Raw genomic sequence first — 21,663 nt, 5'->3', positions numbered from 1 at the left:
AATTCAGCACATCAAGTCATCCAGTAGAGATGTTTAAACACTCTTTGGTATTTTGAAATAGAGAAAATGCTCACATCTTAAACTAATGCTTCTTTCTTCAACAGATAATTTCTTTGAGTGAAAGTAATATAGTAACTGGAGAAGGAAATGGCCACCCATTCCAGTATTCTTGCTTGGAGAATTCCATGGACAGAGGAGCCTGGCAGGCTACATACAGTCCATGGGGTCGCAAAGAGTTGACCATGACTGAGCGACTGAGCGCACAACATAGTAACATCTCATCTCATCTCTACTTTTCCCTTGGACTTAGTTTGAGAAACATGTTCCACACTACCCATGAAAAGGGACTTTACTGAGATTATTTAACATATAAGTATGTATAGACATCACAAAGTACATTGTTATTTCAAATATATTTCAGATATATTCTTAAAGATTAGAAAACCCCAATTTTGTATATAATCAATATTAAAATTGAGGTTCATGGTTTTCAATTCATTTAAACAAGTTCCCTAAATTGTCTACAAAGAGGCTCCTCATATGTTGGGTTTCAATTATTGCATAAGCCTGAAATGTAAAATAAATGTACTGCTTTATAAAGGAACATGATAAATGCCCACCAAACCAAACAAAAGAGGAAGAGAGAGGGAGTACACCTGAAAAAGAATTCAGAACAATAATAGTAAAAATTATTGGAAAATCTTGAAAACAAAATGGAGTTACAGATAAATAAACTGGAGACAAGGATTGAGAAGATGCAAGAAAGGTTTAACAAGGACCCAGAATAAATAAAAAAGAGTTGCTATATAATGAATAATGCAATAACTGAGATCAAAAGCATTCTGGAGGGAACCAACAGTAGAATAACGGAGGCAGAAGATAGGATAAGTGAGGTGGAAGATAGAATGGTAGAAATAAATGAAGCAGAGAGGAAAAAAGGAAAAAGAATAAAAAAAAAAAAAATGAGGACAACCTCAGAGACCTCTGGGACAATGTTAAACGCCCCAACATTCAAATCACAGGAGTCCCAGAAGAGGAAGACAAAAAGAAAGGCCATGAGAAAATACTTGAGGAGATAATAGCTGAAAACGTCCCTAAAATGGGGAAGGAAATAGACACCCAAGTCAAAGAAAACTAGAGAGTCCCAAATAGGATAAACCTGAAACTTAAAAAAACAAATAAATAAATAAATAAAAAAAAATAATAAACCCAAGGCGAGGGAGCAGCTAAGATGGCGGAGGAGTAGGACGGGGAGAACACTTTCTCCCCCACAAATTCATCAAAAGAACATTTAAACGCCTAGTGAATTCCACAAAACAACTTCTGAATGGCGGCAGAGGACATCAGGCACCCAGAAAAGCAACCCAAGTCTTTGAAAGGAGGTAGGAAAAAATATAAAAGACAAAAAAAGAGACAAAAGAGGGAGGGACGGAGTTCTGTCCCGGGAAGGGAATTTTAAAAAGAGAGGTTTCCAAACACCAGGAAACCTTCTCACTGCCGAATCTGTGCTGAGCCTTGGAAGCACAGAGGGCAACATAACAGGGAGGAAAAATAAATAAACAATTAAAAACCGCAGACTACGAGCCCTACGGTAACTCCCCCAGCAGAGAAGCAGCGCAGATGCCTGCACACACCACTAGCAAGTGGGGGCTGGGCAGGGAGGCGCGGCGCGTGCTGCATCGCTTAGAGTAAGGATATGGCCTGAAAACCCCGACTGCTATCTGAGAGAAATAATTTGGGCTAGCAAACCAGACTGTGGGATGTCTACCACGTGAAAAGCCAGCCCTAACCTAAGACACCGCCAGGCCCGTGCATGGAACAAAGGACTGAACAGAGATAGCCGGCTACCGACCATCCCCCTCCAGTGACAGGCAGCCAGAGCCGGAAGGGGGCATTCGCAGCCCCAGAGAGACATTATCTATAAAACTGTAAGCAGGCTTCTTTGCTAACTAAAACTTCTTGGGGGTCTGGACGGTCAACATCCACCTGAGAAAGTGCGCCGGTCATACACCTAGATAACGGAGTGACAGGGAGGCGATAAGTCGCAGCAATCACACTCACCAAACACCTCATCACCTGGGCTGCTCGGTCCTGGGAAGGGCACAAAACGCAGGCCCAACCGAGTCTGCACCCCTGAGGACTACCCGAGTGCCTGAACCTGAGCGGCTTGGACCTGGGAGGTACAAGCAGCTCAGGGCTGGACACAGATGGTTCCTGGCAGAGCAACCTAGAGCCTGAGCAGTGTGGGCAGGGAGGCTACAAGCGCCGTGAGTGGGGGCAGGCCCAGTGTGGCTGAGGCACTGCGAGCACACGCCAGTGTTATTTGTGTGCAGCGTCCCTCCCTCCCCACAGTGCGACTGAACAAGTGAGCCTAAAAAAACAAAAAGTGTCCTCCACCATCCCCTTTGTGTCAGGGTGGAAACCAGACACTGAAGAGACCAGCAAACAGAAGAATCTATAACAGAGGGAACCGCCTGGGAAGCTACTGGCAATAGATTAAAACCCTGTGGTTAGTACTGACTACATAGGAAAGGGCCTATAGATCTTGAGAAATAAAAGTCGGACCAAGGAACTGGCCGAAAATGAACTGAATCCACAATACCCACAACAAAACTAGAGAAAGTCCTGGATATATTTTTACTATTTTTATGATCATTCTTTCTTTCTTATTTTTTTAATTTTTTAAAGAATTTTAAGTCCTCTATTATTCCTTTAATTTTCACTTTTATAACCTATTATTACTTAGCAGAAAAAAAAAAAAAGACCGTATTTTTTTTAAAAGCAAACTTCATATATAAATTTTTTATAATTTTTTTGACTTTTTTTTTCTTCTTTTCTTTAACATTGCATTTTTGAAATTCCAAACTCTACTCTAGATTTTTAATTTTAGCTTTTTGGTATTTGTTATCAATTTTGTACCTATATATTTTTAATATATAATTTTTGTGACTTTTTTTTCTCTCTTTCTTTCTCTTCTTTTTTTTAACATTGTATTTTTGAAATTCAAAACTCTACTCTAGATTTTTAACTTTTGCTTTTTGGTATTTGTTATCAATTTTGTACCTATATTTTATTTATAATTTTGGCTACTTTGTTTTTGTTTGTTTGTTTCTCTATTTCTTTTCCTTCTTCTTTTCTTTAACATTGTAGTTTTGAAAATCCAAACTCTACTCTAGATTTTTAATTTCTGCTTTTATGTATTTGTTACCAATTTTGTACCTTTAAGAACCCAGTCTTCAGTACTCATTTTTCACTAGGGAGCGAGATTACTGGCTTGCCTGCTCTCTCTCCCTTTGGACTCTCCTTTTTCTCCACCAGGTCGCCTGTGTATCCTCCCTAACCCCTCTCTACTCTACCCAACTCTGTGAATTTCTGTGTGTTCCAGATGGTGGAGAACACTTAGGGAACTGATTACTGGCTGGATCTGTCTCCCTCCTTTTCATTCCCCCCTTTTATCCTCCTGGCCACCTCTGTCTCCTTCCTCCTTCTTCTCTTCTCTGTATAACTCCATGAACATCTCTAAGCGGTCCAGTTGCGGAGTGCACATAAGGAAGTGATTACTGGCTAGCCCACTCTCTCCTCTATTGATTCCACCTCATCTCATTCGGGTCACCTCTAACTCCCTCCTCCCTCTTCTCTTCTCCATGTAACGCTGTGAACCTCTCTGGGTGACCCTCTCAGTGGAGAAACTTTTGATCTTTAATGTAGATGTTTTATCACTGGTGCTATATAGAAGGAGAAGTTTTGAAATGACTCTAAAAATAGGACCGATAACTGGAAGCAGGAGGCTTAAGTCCAAACCCTGACTCCAGGGAACATTAATTGACAGGAGCTCATCAAACACCTCCATACCTACACTGAAACCAAGCACCACACAAGGGCCAACAAGTTCCAGGGCAAGACATACCAAGCAAATTCTCCAGCAACAAAGGAACACAGCCCTGAGCTCCAAGATACAGGCTGCCCAAAGTCACCCCAAAACCACAGACATCTCATAACTTATTACTGGACACTTCATTGCACTGCAGAGAAAAGAAATCCATCTCCACCCACCAGAACACCGACACAAGCTTCCCTAACCAAGAAACCTTGACAAGCCACCTGTACAAACCCACACACAGCGAGGAAACGCCACAATAAAGAGAACTCCACAAATTGCCAGAATACAGAAAGGACATCCCAAACTCAACAATTTAAACAAGATGAAGAGACAGAGGAATACCCAGCAGATAAAGGAACAGGATGAACGCCCACCAAACCACACAAAAGAGGAAGAGATAGGGAATCTACCTGACAAAGAATTCCGAATAATGATAGTGAAATTGATCCAAAATCTTGAAATCAAAATGGAATCACAGATAAATAGCCTGGAGACAAGGATTGAGAAGATGCAAGAAAGGTTTAACAAGGACCTGGAAGAAATAAAAGAGAGTCAATATATAATGAATAATGCAATAAATGAAATAAAAAAACACTCTGAAGGCAAAAAATAGTAGAATAACAGAGGCAGAAGATAGGATTAGTGAATTAGAAGATAGAATGGTAGAAATAAATGAATCAGAGAGGACAAAAGAAAAACGAATTAAAAGAAATGAGGACAATCTCAGAGACCTCCAGGACAATATTAAATGCTACAACATTCGAATCATAGGGGTCCCAGAAGAAGAAGACAAAAAGAAAGACCATGAGAAAATACTTGAGGAGATAATAGTTGAAAACTTTCCTAAAATGGGGAAGGAAATAATCACTCAAGTCCAAGAAACCCAGAGAGTCCCAAACAGGATAAACCCAAGGCAAAAGACCCCAAGACACATATTAATCAAACTAACAAAGATCAAACACAAAGAACAAATATTAAAAGCAGCAAGGGAAAAACAACAAATAACACACAAGGGAATTTCCATAAGGATAACAGCTGATCTTTCAATAGAAACTCTTCAAGCCAGGAGGGAATAGCAAGACATACTTAAAGTGATGAAAGAAAATAACCTACAGCCCAGATTATTGTTCCAAGCAAGGATCTCATTCAAATATGAAGGAGAAATCAAAAGCTTTTCAGACAAGCAAAAGCTGAGAGAATTCAGCACCACCAAACCAGCTCTCCAACAAATACTAAAGGATATTCTCTAGACAGGAAACACAAAAACAGTGTATAAATTCGAACCCAAAACAATAAAGTAAATGGCAACAGGATCATACTTATCAGTAATTACCTTAAACGTAAATGGGTTGAATGCCCCAACCAAAAGACAAAGACTGGATGAAAGGATACAAAAACAAGACACCTCCCTACATATGTTGTCTACAAGAGACCCACCTCAAAACAGGGGACATATACAGACTGAAAGTGAAGGGCTGGAAAAAGATTTTACATGCAAATAGGGACCAAAAGAAAGCAGGAGTAGCAATACTCATATCAGATAAAATAGACTTTAAAACAAAGGCTGTAAAAAGAGACAAAGACGGTCACTACATAATGATCAAAGGATCAATCCAAGAAGAAGATATAACAATTATAAATATATATGCACCCAACACGGGAGCACCACAATATGGAAGACAAATGCTAACAAGTATGAAAGGAGAAATTAATAATAACACAATAATAGTGGGAGACTTTAATACCCCACTCACACCTATGGATAGATCAACTAAACAGAAAATTAACAAGGAAATACAAACTTTAAATGATACGATAAACCAGTTAGACCTAATTGATATCTATAGGACATTTCATCCCAAAACAATGAATTTCACCTTTTTGTTAAGCACACATGGAACCTTCTCCAGGATAGATCACATCCTGGGCCATAAATCTAGGCTTGGTAAATTCAAAAAAATTGAAGTCATTCCAAGCATCTTTTCTGACCACAATGCAATAAGATTAGATCTCAATTACAGGAGAAAAACTATTAAAAATTCCAACATATGGAGGCTGAACAGCACACTGCTGAATAACCAATAAATCACAGAAGAAATCAAAAAAGAAATCAAAATTTGCATTGAAATGAATGAAAATGAAAACACAACAACCCAAAACCTGTGGGACACGGTAAAAGCAGTCCTAAGGGGAAAGTTCATAGCAATACAGGCATACCTCAAGAAACAAGAAAAAAGTCAAATAAATAACCTGACTCTACACCTAAAGCAACTAGAAAAGGAAGAAATGAAGAACCCCAGGGTTAGTAGAAGGAAATAAATCTTAAAAATTAGGGCAGAAATAAATGCAAAAAAAACAAAAGAGACCATAGCAAAAATCAACAAAGCGAAAAGCTGGTTCCTTGAAAGGATAAATAAAATTGACAAACCATTAGCCAGACTCATCAAGAAACAAAGGGAGAAAAATCAAATCAATAAAATTAGAAATGAAAATGGAGAGATCACAACAGATAACACAGAAATACAAAGGATCATAAGAGAGTACTATCAACAATTATATGCCAATAAAATGGACAACGTGGAAGAAATGAACAAATTCTTTGAAAAGTATAACTTTCCAAAACTGGACCAGGAAGAAATAGAAAATCTTAACAGACCCATCACAAGCACAGAAATTGAAACTGTAATCAAAAATCTTCCAGCAAACAAAAGCCCAGGTCCAGATGGCTTCACAGCTGAATTCTATGAAAAAATTAGAGAAGAGCTAACACCTATCCTAGTCAAACTCTTCCAGAAAATTGCAGAGGAAGGTAAACTTCCAAACTCATTCTATGAGGCCACCATCACCCTAATACCAAAACCTGACATATGTGCCACAAAAAAAGAAAACTATACGCCAGTATCACTGATGAACATAGATGTAAAAATCCTTAACAAAATTCTAGCAATCAGAATCCAACAACACATTAAAAAGATCATACACCATGACCAAGTGGGCTTTATCTCAGTGATGCAAGGATTCTTCAATATCTGCTAATCAATCAATGTAATACACCACATTAACAAATTGAAAAATAAATGCCATATGATTATCTCAATAGATGCAGAGAAAGCCTTTGATAAAGTTCAACATCCATTTATAGTAAAAACTCTCCAGAAAGCAGGAATAGAAGGAACATACCTCAACATAATAAAAGCTATATATGACAAACTCACAGCAAACATTATCCTCAATGGTGAAAAATTGAAAGTATTTCCCTTAAAGTCGGGAACAAGACAAGGCACCCACTCTCACCACTACTATTGAACATAGTTTGGGAGGTTTTGGCCACAGCAATTGGAGCAGAAAAAGAAATAAAAGGAATCCAAACTGGAAAAGAAGAAGTAAAACTCTCACTGTTTGGAGCTGACATTATCCTCTACATAGAAAACCCTAAAGACTCCACCAGAAAATTACTAAAACTAATCAATGAATATAGTAAAGTTACAGGATGTAAAATCAACATACAGAAATCCCTTGCATTCCTATACACTAATAATGAGAAAACAGAAAGAGAAATTAAGGAAACAATTCCATTCACCATTGCAACGGAAAGAATAAAATACTTAGGAATATATCTACCTAAAGAAACTAAAGACCTATATATAGAAAACTATAAAACACTGATGAAAGAAATCAAAGAGGACACTAATAGATGGAGAAATATACCATGTTCATGGATTGGAAGAATCAATATAGTGAAAATGAGTATACTACCCCAAGCAATTTATAGATTCAATGGAATCCCTATCAAGCTACCTATGGTATTCTTCAAAGAGCTAGAACAAATAATTTCACAATTTGTATGGAAATACAAAAAACTTCGAATAGACAAAGCTATCTTGAGAAAGAAGAATGGAACTGGAGGAATCAACCTACCTGACTTCAGGCTCTACTACAAAGCCACAGTCATCAAGACAGTATGGTACTGGCACAAAGACAGAAATATAGATCAATGGAACAAAATAGAAAGCCCAGAGATAAGTCCACGCACCTATGGACACCTTATCTTTGACAAAGGAGGCAAGAATATACAATGGATTACAGACAATCTCTTTAACAAGTGGTGTTGGGAAAACTGGTAAACCACACGTAAAATAATGAAAGTAGAACACTTTCTAACACCATACACAAAAATAAACTCAAAATGGATTAAAGATCTAAACATAAGACCAGAAACTATAAAACTCCTAGAGGAGAACATAGGCAAAACACTCTCCGACATATATCACAGCAGGATCCTCTATGACCCACCTCCCAGACTACTGGAAATAAAAGCCAAAATAAACAAATGGGACCTAATTAAACTTAAAAGCTTCTGCACAACAAAGGAAACAATTAGCAAGGTGAAAAGACAGCTTTCAGAATGGGAGAAAATAATAGGAAATGAAGCAACTGACAAACAACTAATCTCAAAAATATACAAGCAACTCCTATAGCTCAATTCCAGGAAAATAAATGACCCAATCAAAAAATGGGCCAAAGAACTAAATAGACATTTCTCCAAAGAAGACATACAGATGGCTAACAAACACATGAAAATATGCTCAACGTCACTCATTATCAGAGAAATGCAAATCAAAACCACTATGAGGTACCATTTCACACCAGTCAGAATGGCTGCGATCCAAAAGTCTACAAGCAGTAAATGCTGGAGAGGGTGTGGAGAAAAGGGAACCCTCTTACACTGTTGGTGGGAATGCAAACTAGTACAGCCATTCTGGAGAACAGTGTGGAGATTCCTTAAAAAAACTGGAAATAGAACTGCCTTATGATCCAGCAATCCCACTGCTGGGCATACACACTGAGGAAACCAGGAGGGAAAGAGACACGTGTACCCCAATGTTCATCGCAGCACTGTTTATAATAGCCAGGACATGGAAGCAACCTAGATGTCCATCAGCAGATGAATGGATAAGAAAGCTATGGTACATATACACAATGGAGTATTACTCAGCCATTAGAAAGAATACATTTGAATCAGTTCTAATGAGGTGGATGAAACTGGAGCCTATTATACCGAGTGAAGTAAGCCAAAAAGAAAAACACCAATACAGTACACTAACGCATATATACGGAATTTAGAAAGATGGTAACAATAACCCTGTATACGAGACAGCAAAAAAGACACTGATGTATAGAACAGTCTTATGGACTCTGTGGGAGAGGGAGAGGGTGGGAAGATTTGGGAGAATGACATTGAAACATGTGTAATATCATGTATGAAACGAGTCGCCAGTCCAGGTTTGATGCACGATACTGGATGCTTGGGGCTGGTGCACTGGGCCGACCCAGAGGGATGGAATGGGGAGGGAGGAGGGAGGAGGGTTCAGGATGGGGAACACATGTATACCTGTGGTGGATTCATTTCAATATTTGGCAAAACCAATACAATATTGTAAAGTTTAAAAATAAAATAAAATAAAATAACCCAAGGTGAAACACCCCCAAGTCACATATTAATCAAATTAATGAAGATGAAAAACAAAGAGCAAATATTAAAAGCAGCAAGGGAAAAAGCAGCAAATAACACACAAGGGGATTCCCATAAGGATAACAGCTGATCTTTCAATAGAAACTCTTCAGGCCAGAAGGGAATGGCAGGACATACTTAAAGTGATGAAAGAGAAAGACCTACAACCCAGATTAGTATACCCAGCAAGGATCTCATTAAAATATGAAGGAAAAATCGAAAGCTTTACAGAGAAGCAAAAGCTGAGAGAATTCAGCACCAACAAACCAGCTCTCCAACAAATGCTAAAGGATCTTCTCTAGACAGGAAACACAGAAAAGATTTATTATCTCGAACCCAAAACAACAAAGTAAATGGCAACTGGATCATACTTATCAACAATTACCTTAAATGTAAATGGGTTGAATGCCCCAACCAACATACAAAGACTGGCTGAATGGATACAAAAACAATACCCCTATCTATGCTATCTGCAAGAGACCCACCTCAAAACAAGCGACACATACAGACTGAAAGTGAAGGGCTGGAAAAAGATATTTCACACAAATGAAGACCAAAAGAAAGCAGGAGTAGCAAAACTCATATCAGATAAAATAGACTTTGAAGTAAAGGCTGTGAAAAGAGACAAAGAAGGACACTACATAATGATCAAGGGGTCAATCCAAGAAGAAGATATAACAATTATAAATATATATGCACCCAACATAGGAGCACCGCAATATGTAAGACAAACGCTAACAAGTACGAAAGGGGAAATCAACAGTAACACCATAATAGTGGGAGACTTTAATACCCCACTCACACCTATGGATAGATCAACTAAACAGAAAATAAGCAAGGAAACACAAACTTTAAATGATATAATAGACCTGCTGCTGCTGCTGCTGCTGAGTCACTTCAGTCATGTCCGACTCTGTGCGACCCCAGAGACAGCAGCCCACCAGGCTCCCCCGTCCCTGGAATTCTCCAGGCAAGAACACTGGAGTGGGTTGCCATTTCCTTCTCCAATGCATGCAAGTGAAAAGTGAAAGTCAAGTTGTTTAGTCGTGTCCAACCCTGAGCGACCACATGGACTGCAGCCTACCAGGCTCCTCCATCCATGGGATTTTCCAGGCAAGAGTACTGGAGTGGGGTGCCAGTGCCTTCTCCATACAACAGACCAGTTAGACCTATTTGATATCTATAGGAAATTTCACCCCAAAACAATGAATTTCACCTTTTTCTCAAGTACACACGAAACCTTCTCCAGGATACATCACATCCTGGGCCATAAATCTAGCCTTGAAAAGTGAAAGTGAAGTCGCTCAGTCGTGTCCGACTCTTTGCAACCCCGTGGACTGTAGCCCACCAGGCTCCTCTGTCCATGGGATTCTCCAGCAAGAATACTGGAGTGGGTTGCCATTTTCTTCTCCAGGGGATCTTCCCAACCCAGAGATTGAACCCAGGTCTCCTGCATTGCAGGCGGACGCTTTATCCTCTGAGCCACCAGGGAAGCCCCAAAATCTAGCCTTAGTAAACTCAAAAAAATTGAAATCACTTCAAGCATCTTTTCTGATCACAATGTGGAAAGATGAGATGTCAACTAAAAAAAAAAAAAAAAAAACTATTAAAAATACAATCATATGGAGGCTAAACAACACCAGGATAGAAAAGCGGAGGGAACAGGAAAGAAAGAAGACAGGGAAGAAAGAGAAAACAGAGGGAGAAAGCTAGAGAGGTCAGGAAGGTAATTTGTTACTAACAGGGCAACTCTTTCAACAGTGAAACCACTAACTCCCTAAAGGACAAAATTACATTTTGTCCCCTCTGGAAAATGAACTTTTACTCAGCAGAGAATAATTAATGAATGCTATTTTTTTCCGGTTCTTCCACAGCCTCTAGAAGCTCAGACTCTCAAGAGATCCAGTAGTGATCCCTCAAACCCCAGCTAGAAACTCCCAGTCAGGAAGGAACCCCACGGAGAGCCTTGGCAGTCAGCCTCCACCAGTTGCAGAAAGAGAATCTGGGAGCAGCATTGGTGTAAGTAAAACAAAATAACTTTCACTTTTCAACATCAGCCATGTCTCACTGCATGGCATGCAGAGACTGGCAGGTGACATGGTCAGAGTCAAAGTTCATCATGTTTTGCCCTAAGGGCAGGAGGAAACCCATCATCACTGGTGATGTAATGGAAATGGAGTGAGGGAAGTCAGTAGGGCTGAGTGTTGCCTGAGAAGGCACATAAATGAACAAATAATTGGATGACTTAATTCACTGATCAATCACTGTATCAATATTCTATGCCCATAGTGTATTATTTGCATGGGTTATGATGGCCATTGGTTATTGATGGTTATTGATATACACTGATTTAATACTTGTCCTCATGCTGATAAATTTACATAAATTTGCTCCCTTGAAGCTCACATCATTGCAAAGCAGGCTTTACATTTTTTTCTTCTTCCTTTATATACTGTCATTCTGAATAAAAATGCATTCACTGGAAGTTGCAAAGTTAGTAAATAAAGCTACCATGTTTGAAACCATCACGTTCAGGGAAGATACACCATGATTTCAATTCTTTTAAATTTTTAAAGGATTTTTTTTTTTTTTTATGGCTTAGGATATGGTCTACCTTGACATATATTCTGCTGGTGCTATAAAAAAAAAATTCATATTCTCTTTTAGACGGCATGTTTGGTAAATGTCTACTAAATCCAGTTGTTTGATGGTGCTGTTGAGTTTTTTCATATTCTTATCGTTTTCTGTCCAGTTTGTTCTACCAAGTGTTGAGAAGAGTGCTTATGTATCCAACTATAACTATGCTTGTCTATGTTTCCCTTCAGTTCTATCAGTTTTTGCATCGCATATGTTGCATCTCTCTTCTTTGGTACTCATACCCTTAGGATTTCTATTTCTTCTTGGTACCTTAACCCTTTTATCATTACACACTATCGCACTATCTTTGGTAATTTTCTATGCTGTGAAGTCTATTCATCTGCTATTAATATAGCCAGTCTTTCATTTTTTGACTGATGTTCGAACAAGCATATGTTTTTCCTTTTCTTTGAAACACACATATATCATTCTGTGTGAAGTGGGTTTCTGACACACAGTATTTGTGTCATTCTTATCTATGCACCTAATCAAGTTCTTTCTTTTAGTTGGGGTTCAGATAGTATATCTTATAACAATAAGAAAGAAGAAAGCCAAGGAAAGAGAAAAGTATGAATAAATAAAATTGGCTTTCTCTTGAGATTTCTAAACTATGTTTGACAGTAGAAGTAGAAAGACTAATTCTAACTAATGTGATTCTCAATATATAGAGCATTTCACTCAAGCTGGTAAAATGTAAGACCAGCTATTCATACACATGATAGAATCTCTTGAGTAGCCACAAAAAAGTTATATAAATATCTGTGATAAAAAACACTATAAATAAATTTAAAAAGTGACATTCTTCAAAAAATTCAAGTGACTCACAGAAATGGAAACAAATAAAACCAGAAATAAGACACATAAAAAAGTATAAAATGGTAGACTTAAGCCTGAGCAAATCAGTTAATCTATACAATATAAATGGTCATCTTTGTTTTAAAACAAAAAAGTATTTTTAAAAAAGCATTTTTTAAATTAAAGAAACAATGCAGATATTTATAAGTTTATAAAGTGATTTTTTCTCTCACTCAGTTTCTCACCTATTCATAAGTTAGTTTGCAACATTCCTAACACTGAAAGCACATTTTTACTAGTCATCTCACATACAGAGGTACATAGCTTGGCTTAGAGCTACTGATTCGATGAGGGTACTTTCCCTGATACATATATGAAATAAGAGGACCATCTGACTTGTGAAGAATGCAGGTTCACGGTGAGGATAAGGGCTTCCCTGGTGGCTCAAACTGTAAAGAATCTACCTGTGATGAAAAAGACCCGAGTTCAATCCCTGGTTTGGGATGATCCCATGGAGAAGAGAATCAGCTGCCCACTCCAGTATTCTTGCCTGGAGAATTCCATGGACAGAGGAGCCTGGCAGGCTACAGTCCATGGAGTCACAAAGAGTCAGACACTTCTGAGCAATTAACACACACACACACACACACACACACACATTAAACATGTATCCATAGTTTCATAAAGCAATAGTCAAACACAACTTATGTACATTTTCAGCAACCTATAGTTTTTCTCAGCCATTTATCATTTTAATCCCAGTTAAATTTCCTGAAATTAGTATCTTTTTAATTAGAGAGAGAAATGTTTGTGGCATTCATGACCATATATGTTTGGTCCATTATCTTTGTACCATTATCCTTACAATATACTTCCCTTTAACTGATATTCTTTAAAAGCCAGATAGTCCTCTTATTTCATATATATATATTAGGGTAAAATAACCTCATCTTATAAATAACTGTAAGTCAAGCAATGTAGCCCCATAATAAGATGGTGAGTAAGAAGGTGCTTTCAGTGTTAAAAATGTTGCAGACTAAGCCTCCTGTTGATATGGGCTCCTCTGATTCTCTGAAACCATTTGAGAAATAAGCACAGTTGGATAACTTCATTGTAAGGATAAGAAATCATTATCTTTAATTCAGTTGCACTAACTTATTCAAGAAGAAATGTTAGTGCAAGTTCCTTCCACAGGATAATTTGGTGTAAAAGAATGGAAATGCAACACTTTTAAGGAAGCAGCCACCCATGGATACAAGTACTTATACGAGGAAGCTAGAAGTGATCAGTGGTCCACTTAATCAGAATCTTGATAGGATAATTATTATTGCATTTACTATATCAACTTGATTTTCATCACTCTGAATTCAAGTATAGATATGACATTAGGAAGACTTTTCAAGAGCTAATGAAACTAAGACAAGTCCTACCATCCACATCTGACACGTGTATATGTTTTAAGCTTGGGTTGTCTCAGTATGAAATTCTTTGTTTCATTTATGATGAAGGTCTTTGCTGATTAAATGATTACTATGACGGCCATAAGCCTCTCTACTATGAAGAAACTGCCTAAGCAATTTGAATGTGCTTAACCTCTGCTGGCTCTCAGTGCTTCTGAGGCTTCATTTATGTTCAACATTGGGCTATGGAAAGGAAACTGGCAGGTTTGGTGAAATGTATGTCAATCTATGTTTCTTAGCATCCAAATATTAAAAGTGAATCTTCTTCTGTGAAAACTTCTTTGTTTTGAAAATGAATCTATGGCTAATATATTGTTTTTATGTGGTGATTTCTTATTTTAAAACATTAAAAGAAATTTAGGAAATAAATAAACCCTGTTGTGAGTGATTAGCATGAACATATAATTTTTTACAAAGTGACATAAAGTGTTAAGGGCCTTTTCTATTCAACAAGTCATTTCTTTTCTTTTGCTGGTCTCCCTCTTGGTCCTTTCTACACTTTTTGTGCTCATGACACCAAGAAATAGCACTGAAGTGATTGAATTCTTCCTTCTGGGATTTGGTGTCCAACATGAGTTTCAGTATTTCCTCTTCACTGTATTTCTGGTCATCTATGGGACCTCCATGGTGGGTAATATTGGAATGAGCCTACTCATCAAGACAGATTCCAGACTCCAAACACCCATGTACATTTTCCTACAGCATTTGGCTTTTGTTGATATCTGTTTCACCTCTGATGTCACTCCCAAGATGATGAAAAACTTCATAATAGAAAATAAATCAATCTCATTTGAGGGCTGTGTCGTACAATTATTGGTTTATACAACATTTGTAACCGGTGACTGTTACCTCCTTGCTGCTATAGCAGTGGACCGTTATGTGGCCATCTATAATCCACTTCACTATCCCACCGTCATGTCCCAAAGACTTTGCATCCAGTTGGTAGCTGGTTCGTACATCATGGGCTCCATAAATGCCTCTGTGCACACAGGTTTTACATATTCACTGGTCTTCTGCAAGGGCAATACCATCAATCACTTTTTCTGTGACATTCCTCCAGTTCTTGCCCTCTTCTGCTCCAACACTGACATCAACATCATGCTATTTTCTGTCTTTGTGGGATTTAATCTGACATGCACTGTGTTGGCCATCATCATTTCCTACATGTTTATCCTGGCTGCCATCCTGAAGATCTCTTCCAATGCAGGAAAGAAAAAAAGCCTTCTCCACCTGTGCCTCCCACCTGACAGCAGTCACCATTTTCTATGGAACCCTCTCTTACATGTACTTACAGTCTTATTTGCATAATTCCCATGAAAATAGGAACGTGGCCTCTGTATTTTATGGCATTGTGATTCCCATCTTGAATCCCCTGATCTATAGTTTAAGAAATAAGGAGGTAAAAGAAGCTCTAAAAATCATATGGAAAAAATTCTTTTTCAGATTGGATCCAAAGTGTTAAAATTCAGCACATCAAAGCATCCAGTATAGTTGTTTGATCACTATTTAATATTTCTGAAATAGACAACTTCTTCACATCTTTGTTGTGGTTGTGGTTTAGTTGCTAAATCATGTCCAACTCTTGCGACCCCATAGACTGTATCCCACCAGGTTCCTTCATCTACAGGATTTTCTAGTCAAGAATACTGGAGTGGGTTGTCATTTCCTTTACCAGGGGATCTTCTCGAACCAGGGATTGAACCTGGGTATCCTGCACTGCAAGCAGATTCTTTAATGACTGAGCGACCAGGGAAGCCCCAATGCTACCTACAGTAGATAATTTCTCTAAATGCAGGAAATTCAACAACATATCATAGGACTTATTTTCCCTTGGTTTTAGTTTGAGGACCATATCCCATACTACCCATGAAAAGGGGCTTTTTATAATATAATCTCTTATTTTAAGATTATAAGATATAAAGTGTGTATAGACTTGACAACGTATATGATTATTTTAAATATATTTCAGATATATTCTTAAAGAGTAGAAAACCCCAGTTTTGTATTTGTGCTGCTAAGTGCTTAGTTGTGCCCAATTCTTTGAAAGCCCGTGGACTGCATCCTGCCAGACTCCTCTGTCCATGAAACTTTCCAGACAGGAATACTGGATGAGGTTGCCATTTCCTATTCTAGGGGATCTTCACAACCCAGGGATCAAACCTGTATCTCTTGTGTCTCCTGCATTAGCCGGCAGATTCTTTACCACTGTGCCACCTCGGAAGCTCAATCAATATTAAAATTGAGGTTCATAATTTCCTATTCATTTAAACACATTCCCTAAATTGTCTACATAGAGGCTTCTAATTGGTTCTGTTCCAATTATTGCATAACCTGAAATGTAAAATAAATGTACTCCTTTGAAAAGTGCCTTATAACTCAGACTATTATTGTTGTTTTTCTTCAGTTGTTTGGTTGTGTCTGACTCTTTGCCACCATAGGGGCTGCAGCACACCATGCTTCCTTGTCCTTTACCATCTCCTCCTGCCCTCAATTGTTCCCAGCATCAGGACCTCTTCCAAGGAGTCGGCTTCTCCCATCAGGTGGCCAAAGTATTGGAGCTTCAGTTTCAGTTTCAACATCAGTCCTTCCAATATTCAGGGTTGATTTTCTTTTTTTTTTTAATTTTATTTTATTTTTAAACTTTACATAACTGTATTAGTTTTGCCAAGGGTTGATTTTCTAAAGGATTGACTGATTTGATATCCTTGCAGTCCGAGGGACTCTCAAGATTCTTCTCCAGCATGACAGTTTGAAAGCTTCAATTCTTCAGTGCTCAGTCTTCTTTATAGTCCAACTCTCACATCCATACCTGACTACTGGAAAAACCATAACTTTGAACATAAGGAACTTTGTCAGCAAAATGACGTCTCTGCTTTTTAATATGCTCTCTAGGTTTCTCATAACTTTCTTTCTAAAGAGCGAGTGTCTTTTTGTATATCTTACTCCATAGCAATAGAAAACCTGGAATGTAGATGGATCTAAAATGACAGTAATCATTCATTTATTTAAATGAGAAAATGAAAAGGCCAAGAGTGCTCTGAGTCAGGAAGACAGACTGTTGGGGGAGGGGGGGAAGGGGGAAGAGCTTTAGTAGATAGATTCAGGTTAAGTGATCAAAACCCTCAGATGACTCTAAAGATGCCATGTTAGCTAGATGAAAGAGCAGGTTTCACATAAAATAATACCAGCCAGTCTAATGAACTGGCCAGAAAAATGTATTTGCTATTAAATAACATAAGAATTATTCTATGAGGCCACCATCACCCTAATACCAAAACCTGACAAAGATGCCACAATAAAAGAAAACTACAGGCCAATATCACTGATGAACATAGATGCAAAAATCCTTAACAAAATTCTAGCAATCAGAATCCAACAACACATTAAAAAGATCATACACCATGACCAAGTGGGCTTTACCCCAGGGATGTAAGGATTCTTCAATATCCACAAATCAATCAATATAATTCACCACATTAACAAATTGAAAAATAAAAACCATATGATTATCTCAATAGATGCAGAGAAAGCCTTTGACAAAATTAAACATCTATTTATGATAAAAACTCTCCAGAAAGCAGGAATAGAAGCAAAATACCTCAACATAATAAAAGCTATATATGACAAACACACAGCAAACATTATCCTCAATGGTGAAAAATTGAAAGCATTTCCCTAAAGTCAGGAACAAGACAAGGGTGCCCACTTTCACCATTAATATTCAACATAGTTTTGAAAGTTTTGGCCACAGCAATCAGAGCAGAAAAAGAAATAAAAGGAATCCAAATTGGAAAAGAAGAAGTAAAACTCGCACTGTTTGCAGATGACATGATCCTCTACATAGAAAACCTTAAAGACTTCATCAAAAAATTACTAGAGCTAATCAATGAATATAGTAAAGTTGCAGGATATAAAATCAACACACAGAAATCACTTGCATTCCTATACACTAATAATGAGAAAACAGAAAGAGAAATTAAGGAAACAATTTTATTCACCATTGCAACGGAAAGAATAAAATACTTAGGAATATATCTACCTAAAGAAACTAAAGACCTATATATAGAAAACTATAAAACACTGATGAAAGAAATCAAAGAGGACACTAATAGATGGAGAAATATACCATGTTCATGGATTGGAAGAATCAATATACTGAAAATGAGTATACTACCCCAATCAGTCTATAGACTCAATGCAATACCTATCAAGCTACCTACAGTATTCTTCACAGGGCTAGAACAAATAATTTCACAATTTGTATGGAAATACAAAAAACCTCGAATAACCAAAGCAATCTTGAGAAAGAAGAATGCAACTGAAGGAATCAATCTACCTGACTTCAGGCTCTACTACAAAGCCACAGTCATCAAGACAGTATGGTACTGGCACAAAGACAGAAATATAGATCAATGGAACAAAATAGAAAGCCCAGAGATAAGTCCACGCACCTATGGACACCTTATCTTTGAGAAAGGAGGCAAGGATATACAATGGATTAAAGACAATCTCTTTAACAAGTGGTGCTGGGAAAACTGGTAAACCACACGTAAAATAATGAAAGTAGAACACTTTCTAACACCATACACAAAAATTAACTCAAAATAGATTAAAGATCTAAACATAAGACCAGAAACTATAAAACTCCTAGAGGAGAACATAGGCAAAACACTCTCCGACATACATCACAGCAGGATCCTCTATGACCCACCTCCCAGAATACTGGAAATAAAAGCCAAAATAAGCAAATGGGACCTAATTAAACTTAAAAGCTTCTGCACAACTAAGGAAACTATAAGCAAGGTGAAAAGACAGCCTTCGGAATGGGAGAAAATAATAGGAAATGAAGCAACTGACAAACAACTAATCTCAAAAATATACAAGCAACTCCTACAGCTCAATTCCAGGAAAATAAATGACCCAATCAAAAAATGGGCCAAAGAACTAAATAGACATTTCTCCAAAGAAGACATACAGATGGCTAACAAACACATGAAAATATGCTCAACGTCACTCATTATCAGAGAAATGCAAATCAAAACCACAATGAGGTACCATTTCACACCAGTCAGAATGGCTGAGATCCAAAAGTCTACAAGCAATAAATGCTGGAGAGGGTGTGGAGAAAAGGGAACCTTCTTACACTGTTAGAGGGAATGCATACTAGTACACCCACTATCGAGAACAGTGTGGAGATTCCTTAAAAAACTGGAAATAGAACTGCCTTATGATCCAGCAATCCCACTGCTGGGCATACACACCGAGGAAACCAGAATTGAAAGATACTCATGTACCCCAATGTTCATCGCAGCACTGTTTATAATAGCCAGGACATGGAAGCAACCTAGATGTCCATCAGCAGATGAATGGATAAGAAAGCAGTGGTACATATACACAATGGAGTATTACTCAGCCATTAAAAAGAATACATTTGAATCAGTTCTGATGAGGTGGATGAAACTGGAGCCTATTATACCGAGTGAAGTAAGCCAGAAAGAAAAACACCAATACAGTATACTAACACATATATATGGAATTTAGAAAATGGTAACGATAACCCTGTATACGAGACAGCAAAAGAGACACTGATGTATAGGACAGTCTTTTGGACTCTGGGAGAGGGATAGGGTGGGATGACTTGGGAGAATGGCACTGAAACATGTATAATATCATATACGAAATGAGTCACCAATCCAGGTTCGATGCATGATACTGGATGCTTGGGACTGGTGCACTGGAATGACCCAGAGAGATAGTACGGGGAGGGAGGAGGGAGGAGGATTCAGGATGGGGAACACGTGTATGCCTGTGGCAGATTCATGTTGATATATGGCAAAACCAATACAATATTGTAAAGTTAAAAAATTAAATAAAATATTAAAAAAAATAAGTAAAATAAAGAACACAAGAATTACTGGGCAAAAAAGGAAAAGAAAATATATCTTTTCAAATACACTGTGCTTCCTAAATTCTAAGAAAAGAGTAAAAGTAACATGAAGTCAGTGGAGCAGAACCAGAATCTGCCCAGCAAAGAGTTTGTCTATCAAGGAAGAAACCTTCTCTCCACGGCAGGCCCATGTAACTTCAAAGGCCAGGAGCAGTAACTGAGAATCTTGGAACGCAAACAGAGGGGCTCCTGAAATCTTGGAGGGAAAATTGGAGATTAATGTACAGAGTTTTGACTATAGTTAAAATACAGTACCATATACTTGAAATCTGCCTAGAGAAAAGATTTTAAGCATTGTCATCACAGGAAGGAAGGAGGGAAAGAAGGAACAGAGGGAGTTGGGGGGGGGGCGGGGAGGAGAAACAGGAAGGAATGAAAGAAAAAAAGAGGAAATATGTGAGTGATAGATCTATTAATGAGCCTAATTATTGTGATCATGCTACAGCCTATATCAAAATGCAAATTACATACATGCAAATTTTGTCAGTTATATCTCAATGAAGCTGGTAGGAAGGAGATGATAAAGCAAAGAAGAATTTAGTGTATGTGTGTAAGTCTATGTGGCCAAATAGGAAATAACACTCAAAATGCAGTCACACAGTGCTGCACTTTCAACAGAGGTGAAAGAAATCCCAAAAGGAAGTAAACTCCATGACAAATAAACAAAAGCAGCAAAATCTCTGACGTTGACATCAGTTCTGACATACGAACAGTTAGCAGTCATTAGCCCTTGTCCAAGAGAGAGCCCTCCTTTCTGACATTATGTAGACCAGTAATGGTCTGATGTTGCATAACCATGTATTTTTCATAAACATGAGCTTTATACTTTAGGCTGGGTGGTTTGAGACTGGACTGAGGGAAGTAGAAAATATAAACCCTACTCTTAAATCAGTATTTTGTGCATTCATTTATATATTTTTCATAAATTTTAAACATTTACATGTAAACATTTACTAGTATAGAATCATGGGACACCCATAATTGAATCGGATACTCTCTAGCAAGAGATTTAGGAACACCAAGATCGCTCAAAAGAAAGAAAGAAAATAATACTATAATTAACCTGTTCACCTTCTTTCCAAAGCAGTTGGAGGAATGGAACTAGGACTTATTCCCAGCCTAGCATAGCAGCCTGGGAACCTGAGAGAACCACCTGGAAGGGTAGCTAGAGGTCAAAACGGGATGAAGACTAAGCACTTGTTCATGAAGCAGAAGCCTAAAACTCTGTCATCAAGGGGATACCCTCCTAAAAAGTGAAATCACTCAAAAATAAAAGTGAATGAAAGTTTGGTACACACAACAACTTTGATTAATTTCCAGGAAATTATGCTGAGGGAAAAAGCCAAACCACAGAGTTGTACGCTGTGAGTTCCAGTTACAGAATGTATTTGAAGTGACAAAAATGTAGTAATCGAGGACAGATTAATGGTTA

General features: G+C 37.9%; 1 pseudogene; it reads left to right on the top strand.

Moving 5' to 3' along the window:
- Nucleotides 1-14,794: 14,794 nt before the first annotated feature.
- LOC129627922 (putative olfactory receptor 5AK3) lies at nt 14,795-15,746 on the top strand (annotated as a pseudogene).
- The last annotated feature ends 5,917 nt before the right edge of the window (nt 15,747-21,663 follow it).

Source organism: Bubalus kerabau, chromosome 15, assembly GCF_029407905.1.
Source record: "Bubalus kerabau isolate K-KA32 ecotype Philippines breed swamp buffalo chromosome 15, PCC_UOA_SB_1v2, whole genome shotgun sequence".
In the NCBI taxonomy this organism is placed as follows: Eukaryota; Metazoa; Chordata; class Mammalia; order Artiodactyla; family Bovidae; genus Bubalus; species Bubalus kerabau.
This window is presented reverse-complemented; position numbering and strand designations above follow the sequence as displayed.